Below are 17,679 nucleotides of genomic sequence, written 5' to 3' on the forward strand. Positions count from 1 at the left end.
AGCTTTGGAAAACAGTGTAGGATAGAGATGTTTGGAGAGTTCTGATCATGAAGGTCACCAGAAATCGGCCACGACTTAACGGAACTGGATAACTGGTTATAATAGTAGTGATAGGTGTATGGACCAGCAACTGTTAGCCGAAACACCACCCACGTATAAGTACATCAAACTTTCTCTAAATTCCCCTTTGGATAGTATTAAACAATGCAATTGAACTTCAGAATTTTGGTTATGTATCAAATAAAGGTCACAATTCGGCTGTGAGGGTGTCGGTGACAATATCGTGCATGAAACCATGGCCGAGAGAGGCCCCAAGATATGTTATAAACAATCCATATACAGTCCACATATAATGTGATGGCGAGAAAAATTGGACAGACAATGGGATTCATCATTCATGCGTAAAGACTCGTGCAAGCAGCTTTGTTAAGTAAAGATTGTTGCCGCTTACTTAGAGACCTAGCAAGTCGAGACGGCTTTAATCCATTTGTCTGAGGACAATGTGATAAGTATAGAATGCCTCAAGCATGTCGCGCTTCCTCCAAACTTCTTCTGTTGAATAGCGACTGTTTAAAAACGTAACTGTATGTTGGACAGAATTGACTCAATTGTTTCTGGTTAGAATAATATTTACATCCGGAAGGTGTGCCCCAATGAGAGCCATAACAACGTATTATGTACCTCAACATGGAGTTCACCCAAGGCACAAATCCCCCTTGGGGAGGGGGCAAGTTAAATCATCACAACCTCTGTCGTGTGACCCTTCGTGTTACTGTCAAGTTTGGTTGTGATTGGATAAGTAATGACCGAATGCATCACGGACAAAAAGCAAAAAATACAGCGACACATACAGACAGACAGCAAATTGCGTATTTTAGTAAGATAGTCTTGGCTCATAGAAGAGTGAGGAGACAAACGGTAGAATGCAATGCATTAACAGTGGTGCAGTTGAACAGCACGTGGGTGCTATGAATGAAAAGGAGGAAGAAAGAGAAAATGAAGGAAACATAGCAAGCTTCATATAAATGGGGATGGTTGTGTTAATGAGGATAAAAAAAGATGATTGGTATGGAGGTACTGCATGTTGACCTGAGGTGGTGGTGCTGTGCCAACTTTAAGCCCTCCTGGGGGCAAGTGTGGGAATGAACAGACTGAGGAAGGATGTTCGACAAGCAGGAAAAATGTGGAGGTGAGCAGTGAGCATGGTACTTTGCAACTTCACAAGATGTGGATTGCTGGAAGACATGGAAAGACTGAAGAGGGATGGAAAGATGAATGAGAAGAGCCAGAAAGACCTGAGGATAGGTGGTAGAAAACAGAAAGGACACAAAGTTGTCTGCGATGAGAGAGAAGAAGGCTCTGTGCTTCTGCTTCTTTGTGGAAAATGAAATGCTCTATGAGGTGAGAGCTTTGGATTCCACAGCATCAAGCAAAGACAGCCTTAAAACATGTGTGCCAACCTATAGGAATACTCCATTGAGCTGTGGACAAAGGCCATGTGGGCTGTGAGAACATCACTTTTATCAAGAAGGCCTTGGTATGGCAGAGTCTACGGCTGGATTAGCAAGCCAGCTTTGATATATGGTCTGTCCAAGAGTTGTTGCAGCAGATGGTGATGCCAAAAAGTTTTTAAGACTGACCTGTAGGCAGTGGTGGGTTATGAAAATAGATAGGTGGGGATCCGTTTAATGCTGCTTCCGGAGACAGTGGGAATCCAACATTTTCCTGGATTTAAATTAATGTTCTTAGTGTTAGACCATAATTTGATACTTTACAAGTCAGCTGAGAGGAAAGCTGCTGTTGCCAATCTCTCAGTGGGATGTGGAATTGTACGATATCATGAGAAGTCATCTACAAAGAGGAAAAAAGCAATAGAAAGGATCCTTGATGGAATAAGAACATGGATGGGTCCACAATGCTGCTGAGGAACACTGTAGATACTAGTGGTAGAGAAGGTGAAAGGGTTCCATTGACGTATGTGTTGAATGTTTTAAAGGAGGAAATCAAGAAGCCAGGAAAAAGGTGCCCTTGAATTCTACAAGCGGAAAGTTTGGCAAGCAGGGCAGGGTGCCAGGCTGTGTTGAATGCCCGTGATATGTCCAGAGAGACAGCCCTGACCTCTTATTTGAGATGCAAGACCTCCATCCATTGTTGAGAGTGAGGCAGCAACATATGCAAAGGTGAGTGGTCAGAACATAATGTAAACCGATGATGAAAGATCAGGCTGTTTGGGAAAATGGAAGACATGATGTCAGTTCCAATAATGAATTCCATGGCTTTGTGTGTAATTATGTCAGCTTACTGCCCTGCAGATGAGAAACCTTTTGTGAGTCCCTGATTGCCTGTAAAATGCATATTTAAGTCACATGTGTTTCCCCATCACTCAACGACCTATAATTGCAAGACACATTGGCCTCCACATAAATGAAGGTGGATTTCCTGATTTGATGGTGCACAGTTTCATTCAAGGATGCAAAATGAAAATTTAAATGATTAGATTTGTAACTCTGGAACACCATATTGTAGGGGGTGATGATTGATGGTGGAGGGGGAGGGGTGGGATGGTGGTGGGGATTGTGGGGGTGATTAGTGATGGTGGATTGTGGAGGAGTGGTGGTGATGGAGGGGGTGGGGGACCCTGAAAGTTTTATCATCCTAGGTCAAATCATTTCAGAGGAGTTGATACATACTGATGATACATACTGTAATACTTCCTCTCCACTACAAAGAGATGGTGGTTTACTTGATTTGTGGAATATTTGTGTTGATAATTAGAAAAAAAAAGTCAGGTGCTCTTGTGGTATCTGGTGGGCAATGGCAACAAGTGTTTGATTCACCACTGAAATTGCCCATGTACATGTACTGATAGCTGGGTAGAGACGGTGTTAGTTTCAAGCAACGGCCGTTTCTTCTGCTTAATCGTGGGTATGGCATCCCTTCTTTAATCATGGTGGATAAGCACAAGCGCTAACCATCTCTGTTGTTTCATAACAGTGTTGTCACATGTTTCGAACAGAAAAGCGAACATTTTGTAAGCCCGATCCACACTCGGGTATTTCAGACAATCTTCGTCCAATTTCTGGCAACAATAGGGTGTTTTGGCCATTGGTGTAGAATGAAACCATCCCGGTTTCTGTTACTATAACCACCATGGATGCATCGACTCGGCAATTATTCACCATTTGAGTTAAATCGTACTCCGATGTAACCCGTCGACAGTACGGATCCGGTGGTTTCCTTCCAGGTGTGACATCACGGCTAATCTGAAGAAGAGGAAGATTTTCACTTTTAATCACAAATTTACCTTCTTGGTAATTCGAAAATCAGAAAAAGATGCATCATATCCATTTTGAAGGTATCAATGGATCGATTAGCGTTGAGGTGGTCTGAGCGTTTGGGTTCCCCTTAAACCAAACACGTGTACTTTTCATCAAAAGTTGCCGTTGTGGAAAGAAAAAGAGTGAAGGTGTACACATGACATCAGGGCATAATATTTTGTAGAATGCATAAAGAACAAATACTTGTGGAAAATGTTTCATTTGTGACAATAAAATGCAACAAATTATTTTTCCTGAAACGTTTAAAGAAAAAAAGTACTTTGCTCACAAGTGGGATTACATCAGTCCCATTTCCACCCAAATGCACTGACAAATCCTCCTATATGATCCTTTGATAGTATCATGCCAATTCTGATATTCTCTTTTTGCAGTATTTTTTTTTCAGTCTGAGGCTCAGAGAGAAGCTTGTATATGAAATATAAATGTAGGACAAAAACATCAGTGCCAAGGACACGAGGAGACAATCAACAAGATAACATGGAATGTGGAATTTGAACTTGGGATCCCTACATCATTAGTTATGTGCTGAGATATGCGTGACCAAAGAAGCTAGTATAGATCTTGTGGGTTGGTGTATGATGTACAGGTGACAGTTGTATATAAACTGCCTCCTTTTATTTTACTGCACTCAAAATTGTGCATGATATAGCAGCCCGGGTTTAACCTGACACTTCTTTTAAAATCATCTTGCTTTGCTGTGGCAAGTTTGCTGAATCCCATTAGCATTTCAGCATCGATACACTGGTAAGTCGTGGGTCTTGTTCGGGCATTTGACTATATAATGGTTGATGTCACATGAAAGGAAATCTTTACATTTGTTCCATATATGTTAGTGATGGTGGGAGATGGGAATCATGGACCAGCCTTGATGCCCAATCTGGACCGTATACAAGTTTTACAGGAGATAAAATGCTAGAATTGCTGGTGCTTCATTTTAAGTATCATCTCTGCATTGGGTAACAAATATAAACCTCAAAGTTTGCGAGAAGATGATGAGCAATCATCATCTTATTCACAAGGCCAAGATGATGGTTGCTTTTTTGCTCACATGACTAGTTCCTGTAGGAACCATATAGATCAAAGCTTATCATTTCCACATTATATTGATGATGGATGCCTTATCATTGAACCGTCAGAAATGTTCAACAGGACTGGGAAGATTTGCAATGTTCTTCTGTCCCCAGCATCAACGCATTATGCTGCTTGTGGTACCTTACAAGATGGGCGTATATAAATCTGCCAAGAGAAAATGGAGCCTTTAAAAAAGTGCTTCTCTTTGAATGAGTTGTCAGCAGTTCTCTTCAACCTGTTAGGAGACAACACTCCAGCGATTGATGAACTGTCAAGTCAATTTTATCAAATGGTCTTCGGTTTTACTTGCAGGTTTGCGTGCTGCAGTTTTCAGCATCGCATGGCCAAGAGTAGACCTTGAGGTTCTTATCATGCAGGAAAGCGAGTGACCTGCTCCATTCAGAATTTGACCAAATCGTTTTAGATATCTTTCAGCTTAGACCAGGATGCCATCAATTTGTTAAGGTTTATAATTTGCAGAAAAGACAACTCATCCTGTGATGCTTTTTTCTTCTTCACGGACACTTTCCGAAAGTTGTGTGTGGAATAAAGTGTGGCACACATAAGATCATTCTGATAAAGTATCAGGTGCTACATGTTGGCTGTTCTCGCTCCTCATTTGTATTTGCTAAATATTTAAAGTGTGAATCCAATAATAGAAGTGCATTATTACACTAATACGCTAAGGATATTTTATGGACGTATCTCCTCCGAAACTGCCGGATGGATTGTCGCCACTTTCAGCATGCGGGTGCCCTGTGGTCCAATGTACAGCATGGGCTATGTGAGATCACGCCAGATGGACAGGTTTGGGAATTTTTGGCGATTTTCTAATTTTTATATTAGTTTGCCTGGCGACGTGTGACGTCACCGTTGAGAGGCGTGATGACGTCATGACATCATCAGTCATTCGCTGACGTCATTACGTCTGTTGTCGACAGACAGTCACCACTGAAAGGCGTAATGCCACTCCTAGAAAGCAGCGTCTGTAATGTAAAACCCTCTTCTGCACATGCTGACTACCTCAGAAGGTGCATTTGACACAAAAAATGTAACAAGAGACATTGTATATAAAGAAATTATATAAATCACATTGTGAACACTGGATATATTGACGTCCTCACGAACCCTCACTTAAGAAACTTCGCGCGGAGCGCGGGTTTGGCTAGTGATGTATTATTTCATATGGAGGTATTACAACTTACTCCTCACACTACTTGATCTTGTTTAAAGGAAGATTAGCTTTTGACGATAAGGAGCCAAAAAGTATAATACCATAGTGGTTTCACCTTGAATGGCATAAAAAAATGAAGCATTGGCACATCGACTGTGGGTGGAATCTTAAAGGTGTGAAGTTGTTTGTTGGCAATGGAGCTGATCATTACATCTCAGGTACATGATGGTGCACGGCCATGGGGAAATAATTTAATTTCAGGTTTAGGAAAGAGAGAGATATAGAGGCAATTGTTTCTGACGTTTCTTTTCTGACCTGGCATTCAGAGGTAGTTTAACAGTGTTAATCATCTTCACAGAGTAGTTTGTTCAGTGTGAATGTATTATTACAAAAGTACAGCCGACAAATTTTGGGTCGAAGTAAACCAGATTAAAGAATGATGAATGATTCTATTCCCATTACTATTGCACTGGTTTTGGTACAAATGAAATAACTGCTGATCTCTCAGACATACAAACTAATTATCCACTCCATGTTGGCCTGTTTGACATTCTCTATCAGCACATGTCTCATGATGAATGGATTCTGGGTATACTGTGTTGATTTGCCCAGTGTGCACTATTGTCCTTGAAATTCATGGAAAAGTCCAATGATATCTTCTAATATCCTTATCCTGCATGTGATATAAGCAAAAGGTGCAAACTCCTCCCTGAGTCTGAGATAAATTTAGAAGAAAAAAAACTCAATTATTCCACTTCTCTGATCATGAAAGAGCTGACACTGGATTGTACCTAGTTCCTGTGTTCGGAAACTCATGGATGAACTGACTGAACCATGACTGCCAACCTATAGTTCATGGTTGGCAAGTATCATCGAGTGCAATAGTTGTGAGAATGTCGTCGAAACATCTTTCCTTTTGAAATGGCAAGAACGATGTTTCATTGATGATGAAGCAAAATATGTCAGGAAGCTATTAAGCCTTGGAAATGCCATAAAATATATTTTTACAGCTCATTTCTATAATACAAGCAAGAATTAGGAAGAGACTGTTGCAAGACTTTGTGACATTGAAACAGGGCTCATGACTGTTTGTAAATTACAATTGCACAATGAAGGAGAACCAAAATGTAAATCAGATATAAACCGCTGAAAATGACTTCTTACATCTCGCTTTAAGAGAAGAAGAAGAAAAATAAAGAATGCAAATTTTTGTCGACTGCCTTCTAAAAGTCTGGTAACTAATGAAAAATTAACATTAAATCAGATGTTTTTCACCTGGTGCAAAATACTATGTTCTTTGACATGTGACATCACAATATTATAACAATGCAAACCATGGCCAACTGGCTTTGAAACAGAATAGGAGGGAAGTGAACTTGAAGTTTCCCAATATTACAGAAAATGATGAATCATATGATCAATGAGGATGAAAAGCAGTGGGATGAAAATGAAGGTTTAAGTGGTTCAGGTAAGACTATAGCGAGTATTGTTTCAAGCCAAGTGTGAATGAAATCACAAAACAAGGAAGAAGAAGAAAAGTAAATGAAGGAGGCCATTCGGCACAATCGTGCCACACCAACACGAGTAAATACATCCCTCAATCCATCAAAAGGACAATTTCATTGGGGGTATATGGGGAGGAGTGGGGATGAGAAAAGTGTGGCAAGCTCCTTGATATCAGAAAAAAAAATAAAATGACCGTTTTTACAGCCATTTTTCCCTGCTGTGCAGGGGTTAGGCTTTTTCTTGAGGCAATGTTTTATGGCCGGATGCCCTTCCTGACGCCAACCCTGGTCGCCTCTTACGACACACAGGGATATGGTACACCTATTCTAACCGGGGCATACACCGGGACCAGTACACTGGCACTCATTTCGCCGACCTCGGAAGGATGACAGGCTGAGTCAACCCCCTGGTGTTAATTCAGCAGCCAATGGGGCTTGAACTCAGGACACTGGGATCCCAAGCCGCTGCCCTAACCACTGCGCCAACACCAGGCTACCTCCTTGATATCAGAGGCGTATTTAAAATAAAAATAGGGAGGGGGGGCAGGAAATGTTATTATTATTATTTTTGGTAATTAATAGTGTTGTGGAGATGACTCTTCATGGGGTAAAGCTGCTTCGTACAGTTCAGTAATCTCCTTCATATTTGTTTCAAATAAGTATAACTTAATTAATTGTGACGTTAGATATGCGTCGCTATAATGTGCAGATATATGTTTGCCGTCCCTGCCCTCCTGTTGTTCTCCCCCCTCCGTTCTTCTTCCGAACCTCTGGCCGTGTTTTTATGTTCATATTCTCTGTTTAATTATTGTTTCAAAAGCACACACATGAGCCTTAAAGGTCCACGGAATCAGAAATCATGTTTGTTTTAATGAATAGATATGGCTTAACTTCACACTTAATCGTTGTTCTTTTCTTAAATAAATATCTTGAAACGAAGATTTTAATGTTTCTTTGGTGACCTTGTATGCTTGATTAGCCCCCCCCCCCAAAAAACGGTGATGTGATTACATCATATACTGTATCACATGACCTGCTACGTCATCTCCAGGATACTTTTGCTTCAGTATGTGTTTACGTGTAGCCTACATACGCTCTGAAAAACTCTGAACTCTGAAAAAGTACTGAGAATGCCAGCGAGATGCATTATTGCTGGTTGTAGTAAGACAACCAAAAATGGTGTGATTGTGCATGTTTTCCAAAAAGATCTAGCTCAAAGGAATATTTGGACAGCCAAAGTATAACTGACTAGGGGAAAGCGGCATGGCCCAACTGCTTCAAGCTTCATTTGCAGCGCTGTTAGGGTTAGGATAATTCATACCATTTTAAAGATAATTCATAAGACACCGGCCTGTATTCCCAGTTTGTGATAAAGCGCTTGAAAGCCGACGCAATCCCCACGAAGATGAGAGATAGTTATAATTAAATGGAAAATAAGAAAATGAACAGAACAGCAAAGGAAAAGGGGCAATTAAAAAATTACGTAACGCATGGGGGGTGGGTGTGTATGTCCAAGTGTTACGGAGTGTTACAGAGGGGTGGGGGTTGTTTCCAGTGCCATAATGTGAATTCTAATTAATCAATCAATGTCAACTATATTACAGGAACCGTTTAATTAAAGATGCAAGTATTTCATGATACACGTATTCAATGCATTAATGATAAAAGCAAATCGATTTATTTAAATTCCATCAATGCTTTTTCCACGGACACTTAATCTCATTTCCAAATTAGAGCAATTGAACATATTTATAAATGATTATATTGTTCCGAGCGATTAACCCGATGATGTAATTACAGGAATTCCGACTGTTGCCAGGTCTTATTGACGGTACACTGTACCACCTTTACTTTTTTCAAATATAGTTCATAGTGATTGAAAAACAACAGGATAAATAAGCATCTCAGGTTTAAGATATGAAATAGGGGAAGGGGGTTACCAAGTGTTATCAAGTGTTACCAGTGTTACTTCATCGAGTGTTACCAGTTGTTATTGCTGAGTCTTTCTTCGACGTCGTCTCGATTGTCATGAACGCCAGGTATTTCTCGACCTCCGATTCATACATGTACGGTATGACAACACTTTCTACATCATGATTTTTTGACAATCATCGTAATATAAGGATTCTTGCTCAGAAAGTTCTTTGCCAAATTAACTTTCTGATGAGTCTGAAGTGAGTTGTGCGGCCATTACCCTTTGTGTGCTGAGACAATCGTACTGGTGATGACGTTATAATGATGAGACAATGACCATGGTGGTTTTCTGGAATTTTTGGGGCAGTACCCACGAGGTTGTGTTTTTTTTTTTAACGTTGATTCCTCAAAAAATTCTTAGAATTAAAAAAACATGTTTGGTTCTTTGTTTATTACTTCAAAATCAATATCATCAGATTAATTTTTTTTTTATTCCTGATTTTATGGACCTTTAAAGCTCAAGAGACCATGCGAGGAATGCCCAGGTGTGTGTGTGTGTGTGTGTGTGTGTGTGTGTGTGTGTGTGTGTGTGTGTGTGTGTGTGTGTGTGTGTGTGTGTGTGTGTGTGTGTGTGTGTGCGCGCGCGCGCGCGCGTGCGCGCATGTCTGTGTTAAACCTGAATTGTCAAAGCGAAACTGATTGTCAAAAACATCCATCATTTACACTTAAAACCATCCATAATTTATACTTAAAAACCCTCCATAATTTACACTTAAAACCATCCATAATTTACACTTAAAACCATCCATAATTTACACTTCAAACCATCCATAATTTATTCCTTCAAACATTGATTTATGTTCTTTCTTGATTTATTTAGTTATTATGTCTATTGTATTTATTTACATGCACTAGAATGCATTTAAACATTTACTGTCTTTACTTAGGTTAGCGTTAGGTTAGGACCAGAAATTTCTGCCCAGGAACGCATCTTAAATTTATAACATTTTGCCAATGGGGAAAATCATTTTCTATTTATGTTTCTTCCTTTTACATTATATTTTTATTTTTCAGGAACACATCTGAAGCATAAGTTGAGGAATCCTTGTATAGATAATGGTCTAAGTACTTATCCCTGAGGTACCCCACTACTTATATCCTCATAGCTAGAAACCTCCCACTCACAGCCACTCTTTACTTCCTATCACAAATCCAGTTACTAAGAGTTAGATACCTGACCAGCCATTGTGCAAGTCCTCATCTTTGCCAACAACCTCTTTTGTGGTACCTCATCAAATGCCTTCATAAAGTTGAGAAAAACTAAATCCACTGCCGATTTAACAAATCTATTCGACTTCCTAGAAATGCAATAGATTGGTTAAACAAGACCCCCCATTGGTAAATTCATTCATTTGTATTTATCCCGAATCAACGTCTCCAACACCTTTTATCTTACTGAAGTCAAGGTAATAGGTCAGTAGTTGCCCAATTAGTCTATAGATCCTTTGTTAAATAATGCTGTTACAGTCGCGACTTCCCTCTCCTCATTTAACTGCCCTGACTCCAGTGAGCGATTAAAGATATCCACTACCATCTCACTTATCTGCTCTAACCGGGCGTAGTGGCGTGCGCCTGTAATCCGGCTACTCGGAGGCTTGGGTTGGAGGATCGCTTGAGGACGGGAGCTCTGCGCTGAGCCGTGCTATGAGAGGGTGTAGGGCAGCCCGGAATCATGGCGAAACCCAATCCTCATCCCTGTGTCGTAAGAGCCGACCAGGGTTGCGTCAGGAAGGGCATCCGGCGTAAAACCTATGCCAAATCAGTATGCGGATCATAAGGGATGATCCGCTGTGGCGACCCCAAACGGGAGCAGCTGAAAGATGAACAACTCACTTATCTGCTCTGCAACCTCCCTCAAAACTCTCAGGTGCATATTATCTGGCCCGAGAGCCTTATCTACTCTTAGATTTCATTGCTATCTCCTTATTTCCTCCACTCATACCTGGATATTCTGTAAAAACCCTTCCTCACCTCCTGCTCTCATCTATTGGCAATTCTCCTGACTATTCTTGTGCAAATGTGAAGCAAAATAACCGTTTAATAAGCCTGCCATCTTGCTTCATCACAAAGGGGCCATTTAAAAATTACATAACGCATTTTTTTGCCCGAATCCGACACCCCCTCTCACCCTCCGTAACGCTCTGTAACGCTTCAACAGACACCCCATAAAATATTACACAATGCTTGATGAAGACACCCCCTCCCCCAATTCATACCTTAATCCTGGGATGCTATCTATCTCGTTTTTTTCAGTTACTACAAATTATATTTGAAAAAGTAAAGGCAGTTGAGTGTACCATCGATAAGACCAGGCAGCAGTCAGAATCTCTGTAATGACATCATTGGACTAATTGCCTGGAATGATGTAATCAATTCTAAATATGTTCAATTGCTTTAATTTGCAAATGAGATTTAGTGTCTGTGGAAAAAGCAATGATGGAATAATCTCAAAACTGTACCAACAATATTCATTTTGTACTTTTGCAATTTACAATTCATAATTATTTTATAAAATTTATTGTACAGATCTTGGTGATATAAAAACATGTTTTAATAAAATCGTACAATTTTAAAGAAAGAATACACAAAATATAACATCATCTCAGGGAAGTGACGTCAATTTTTCTTCAGTCACCAGTAATTACAGTGAGATCTCTTGACAAAGCCATGGCTGATAGAGAAAGGATGTACCCAAATCTCATCCAATGGCTTATGGGAAAGCTCACCCAGAAACGTCTAAAAAGGCGTTCAGCTTAGAGTTGTGAAAATATCAGTTTATTTGCTTTCATCATTAATGTATTGAATATGTGTATCATTAAATACTTGAATTTTAAAATAAAGGGTGCCTGGAACAAAGTACTTATTGATTCAGCATGACATAACAGCCCTGGAAACACACTTCCTTCAATTCTATTTTCCTGCCTGTCATTAGAATCACAATTATGTCATCAGTTTTTTCCTTTATAGCCTCTCCACCCTGCTCCATCATAAAAAAGTCTAACAGCTATTCAGCATATGGCCAGCATTCTAGAAACACTCCCTTTGCCCCCAAATGATTTGCAACGAATGCACCCACAGCTTCATTAATGCAAAACCTTCCTCCCAATACCATTCTTCCAGCCATAGATTTGCATTTGTAGCTCTGATTATAAATTCTACTCCATTTCCTAATATTGGGAGGATACGAGAAAACATTACAACGTAACCATTTGCTTTCAGTTGCTTACATAATATCCTGCACAATTTTTTCAAAACCTCAGAGTAGACTTTCCCAACACAATTTCCTCACCGGTATACTACAACCAACGTCTTCCTCCCATGACCCGATATAATGTCATTTAACCTTCCACCAATGTTCCTAACTCCTGCTCCAATGCAACTCAATGTCTGTGATCCTTCTTTCAGAATGAAGAATCGACATATTTAATCGTTTAATCAACAACATAAATCATCTCCCTGACATCATTCCTACCTATCTCCATTGCTGCACCTTCACAAATGGCTGCTCTCGCTACACTCTCACCACTGCCTGCACTCACTACACCCTCACCACAGCCTGCACTCACTACACCCTCACCACTGCCTGCATTCGCTACACACTCACCACTGCCTGCACTCGCTACACTCTCACCACTGCCTACACATCTTACACACTCACTACTGCCTGTACTCTCTCCACCCTCACCATTGCCAATCTCCTCTGCAAGCTCACTCCACAAATGCAATCAACTTCTTTCTACAAATTCTTCACATTCTGATACCTGCTGTAAAGTAACTATCCATATCAACCTAGCAGTAACTATCTTCATGTGAGCTATTTCCTCACCCTTCCACAACTATTGACAACCCTTTATGACCCACATCAAGCATCTATCCCACCATTTGCAATCTTCTCCTCTTCTTATTATTCCCACGCTTTCGAAGAAAAGCGGGAATATTGTGATTGTCTCCGCCGTCCGTCCGTCCGTACGTCCGTCTGTCTTACCCTGCAACTCCTCCTACACCGTTTGAAATAGGAACTTGAAACTTTGGGACATAGTAGATATACGTATGGGGAAGTGCACAACACTTTTGGATTTTTGATATGACCCCTAGGGGCCGGGCCAGAGGGGTTGGGGTCATGGGGGTCGATTAAAAAAAAATTGTCTTATAGCTTTTTAAATAAAACATATTCATGAGTAATACATTTAACAACATATTTTTTTTTTAACACATGATGATCAGAGGGTGCTTGGGGGGTAGGGGGTGCTTAGCGGATAGGGGGTCAAAATAGCTCCTCCTACACCGTTCGAGATAGGAACTTGAAACTTTGGGACATAGTAGATATATGTATGGGGAAGTGCACAACACTGTCGGATTTTTGATATGACCCCTAGGGGCCGGGCCAGAGGGGGTGGGGTCATGGGGGCTGATTTTTTAAAAGTATATTTACCATTGAACATGGTAAATTCTTTTATAAAGAACTTACTTATGTGGCCCCCATGAGTGACAAACAGTCACAGGTTTTACTGTATTTATCGAATTGATTATGAATAATTATAATTCATATTATACACAGTTCATTCCTATGATTAAATTGATGCACAGTTCTATTTTGCTGGACAGTGTTAAATTAATGTTTCATGAAATGTTGACATGCTTGCAATGACTTCTGATTTAGTAAACATAGTAAGTCTTTGGTCATAAAGCACATCAAATAGAAAAGAAGTCAATCCATTTTTCAAGATAAAATTTCACCTAGTGTTAATGGGACAAAGCAGTGCGCACTGCAATATGTGATGGTGTGCCATCGACAACGTAGTTCTAGTTTCCTGATTACCTTGATCCCTGTTACCCCATTTCCCAACCATGTTTCCAACTGACTTAACCACAACTAGGAGTGACAAACCAGTATGCCTTAGCCTGATTCTTCCAAATAAAAACAATACAATTACTTGCAAATCTGCTACAAGGACAACTGCAACCTGAAGTGTTACCAAATCCACAACACCTGACACAATATCATGATTACAAAAGCAAGAAACAAAAAAGCAAGCACTTATCGCATTCTGCTGTATAGAGCTTTGAAATTTCCATGTAAACCCTCATCCAGAAGTGCTGGATGTCCAAAGCACATGAAGCAGATACGGTTGTTAAAATTAACAAATAAATATGGAAAAGAGTGCATTTACTGCAGGTGGATGGAAAGCAGACTCCAGTGAGAATAGAAAGAAATATCAGGAATATGAGGTATAATGATATTGTGATCACTTGTTAAGTTGTATAGCCTCCTGTAATACATGCAAAAAAATATACTGAGACAAAGAGATGGACTGAGCATCTTCATTTGTTCTTACACAGCACTGTCCTACCCATTTTACAAAACAAAAACGAAATTTTTTTTAATATCAAATGTATAGCAAAACTGAAGGGGAGCAGTCGCAGGAAATTTCGAGCAGTCAAAAACAAGAATTTTTTATGTGTAACTTTCAACACCATGAATGTCGACAGTGAGAAATGTAAACCACAATTAAAGAATTGGCATTTCTCTCCATTTTACAAACTTGGTTTTTATATTGCTGTTTGTTTGTTTTGTATACATTATCAAGGCTTGCATGAGAGCAAACACACAACGCACAGCAAGGGGGGCATGAGACAAGAGGGGCAAGAGAGGGAAGGACAAAACATTGGGGAACAGAGACATGAGGAGATCTGTGGAAGGGAGAGGGATAGGGTGGGGAACATGGGTATATAAGATGGACACTACAAGGACTTTCAGGAAGGAAAGCAGGGAATTTGAAGGAGGTGGATTTTGGGTGGATTAACAGGGTTAGAAAAGATTGAGGTTTTGGATGGTGGAAGATAAGGGGTGGTGGTGAACGGCTGTTTTGAAGGCCTGGAGTTGTTGTAGTTGTTTAATAATCTGACCATCTGCCCTTCCCCTGTATCTACACACGAATGCAAAAAAATCAGACTTCATGAACAGATTTGAAAATGTTTTGCAAAACATTAGGATTCAGGCAGAAAATAAAGTAATGAAACCAAAAATGCAGATTTGTAAATGTGATACACTGCATAACATATTGTTGCGGTATTCGCGCCCGCCGGCGTGCTGGAGGCCACGTAACTCGAATCGCGGCACGTCGCCCACCGGACGGACAATCCAGTCGTGACCCTCTCGGACTAACGCCGGGAACCAGTCACGGGTGGACCTTTCGGTCTCACCGCGATCGAGCCAATCAGCCCCCGCGTGGGATAGGGTTGCTCGCCAAATTCGACCTACCTAAGTACCCACGCGGAGGGTAGACCGGGCGATCGCACCTCGCCGCAGGTCGACTTCGGACACGGGCCACTTAAGCGACCCGTTCCGTACTATCAGAATAACCGAGCGGTGTTATCGTCGACCTCGACGGTTCGATTAATTATCGGGCGTATTCAGCCCACTACCAACCCTTTACGTGAAGCAAGATGAGGATTCAATGGGAGAAATGACGAAGCGAAGCGGGAAACAGTTCAACACAAAGCACATTTATTCGCGGCACACGGGAAGCACACATATTCAATTCCACCAAAAGCACACAGAAAAGACACAATGCAATTTACACAAAAAGCAAATATAAAAGCGAAGACAATGCAGAGCTAATACCGACTACCGAGCACACGGCAACACTTATACAATTCTACCTCACAGACGGCGCCGACAACACATACCCAAAACCAAGGAAAAGAAATACCCTCAAGGATGAGGCGGGCCTGAGGCCGAGACCGGGTCGCGCCTACCCGTCTGGTGATGAGACGCGGAGCGGCGATGGCGCCCCAACCCCGCGGACCTCGCGGACAGTGTCTGGCAGGGGGTGGGAAAGGGGCCCCCTTGGTCGCACTGTCTCAGCGCGGGGGGAAACAGGAGGGGGTTGCTGATGCTCGGGGTATAGAGGATCTTTATTATCCCTGGTGTGCGTCTCCACCTCGGCCAGGTCGCGCTGTCGGCCTCCCTCGGGTGCAGCTCCCTGCACGACGCGAGCACCCCCTCGTCTGGTGTCGCCGCCTTCCCACAGCTCGTCCCCTCCGTTCCGACTCCAACGCACACGACGAGCAGCTCCACCGCCCGCGAAGTCTTGACCCTCTGCTTCCGACTCTCCGACTCTCCGCCTCTGGACTCTCCGACTCTCCTCCTCTGGACTTTCCGACTCTCCGCCTCTCGACTCTCCTGACTCTGCTCTTCTCTTCTCTCTCTTTTGACTGACGAACACGGTCCTTTTATCCCCCCGTAGCTTCGCCTTTGACCCCCTCCCTTTGACCTTTCACCTCGCTCCCCATTGGCCCGAGAAAAAGTGGGCGTGAAGGCTTTTTGATCCACAAATTTGCATATATCGATCGTCCTGGAGGCGGGGCCAAATCGCCCCTCGCTCACCGATTGGACGGCAAAAAGTGGGCGTGTGTCGTTTTTGATCCGTTTTTGAAGCACAAAATCCGTGATTTTGTACCCGCTGTTCGACGCGCGCCCTGCACGAGTCCAACACCGGTACCCACAGCGGGGCAAGAACGGTGGCGATGCTACGGTTGCGAGGTGTGACGTGAAGGTCGTGGCGGTTGTGGTGAAGCGGCGTTGTGGTTGGTGGTTGATGTTGTGGTTGTGGTGGTAATCATGGCGGTTGGTCCAAAATAAAGATAGTAAAAGAAAAACGGCTATCCTGAAGAGTCGCAGCTCGCATAAATGACATGTATTCCCACTAGACAACGGGTTTGGGCCTAACTACACATATACTTGCCGAGATACCTCACCTAAGGGACCTGAATGGTGGTTTGCGAATTTGGTAACCACAACAATATACTGTATGCAAATACACCCTTGTGTTTTTTTTTTCTGAATGAAACAGCAAGAAGTGTAAGGGGAAAATGGATGAAACAAAAATAAACCAATGTCACCCGCAGGGTGACCCGTATCTTGCCAAAAGGTGACCACGTGTGACTTCTTTAAGGTCACACTGAGGTGAACAGAGCTGCTATCCACCAGGAGGGACTCCTTGAGGAATATTTGCCGACGAGAGATTCCGATGAGAATCGTTCTACAGAGTAACCACAAAAAATATGCGTTTGCCTCATAACGTCACCAAATGATGTCATAATGTCTCAAGCTTGACATATCTAGAAAGCACTCATCGAGGTGTTCAATTTGAGGTACTACACGATATGGTTCCTAAAACTTGAAAATTTGACCTTGGGGTCAAATATGTTTGACCTTAGGCGCTAACCATGAAGGTCAAGGCCAATCGCCACCAAAAATTAATCATCTGAGCGCCAGACCATGAACTATATTCCCATGAAGTTTGAAGACTATCCGATTAAAATTTCTCAAAAAATAAGGGTTTCGTCGACTCCCCTGATTTGCGACAAAGTGACCTTGACCTTTGACCTTGACCTTCAAAATTTTATGCACTGAAAGGGACCTCTCTTGGCCTCTGATATGCGAAGTTACAAAAATTTCCAATGATAACTGTGCTCTGCAGAATTTTTTATACGTGATTAGAGACAAACAAACAAACAAGCAGTCATAGACTGGTACTTACGAAATCGTCAACTTGACCTATGACCTTGTCTTATAAAAGCTGTCTCGAGAGAAGGTAGCGACACAAACCAG

The 17,679-nt window shown here is 41.7% G+C and overlaps 1 protein-coding gene and 1 pseudogene across 7 annotated transcripts in view; one reads left to right on the forward strand and one right to left on the reverse strand.

Moving 5' to 3' along the window:
* LOC147024432 (receptor-type tyrosine-protein phosphatase delta-like) overlaps nt 1-17,679 on the reverse strand; it is an 881,646-nt gene that overhangs the window by 316,966 nt on the left and 547,001 nt on the right. The window lies entirely within an intron of this gene.
* LOC147024433 (signal recognition particle RNA) lies at nt 10,614-10,754 on the forward strand (annotated as a pseudogene).

Source organism: Eptatretus burgeri, chromosome 6 (genome assembly GCF_056783735.1).
Source record: "Eptatretus burgeri isolate ZD-2024b chromosome 6, Ebu_testis_v1, whole genome shotgun sequence".
Lineage (NCBI taxonomy): Eukaryota > Metazoa > Chordata > Myxini > Myxiniformes > Myxinidae > Eptatretus > Eptatretus burgeri.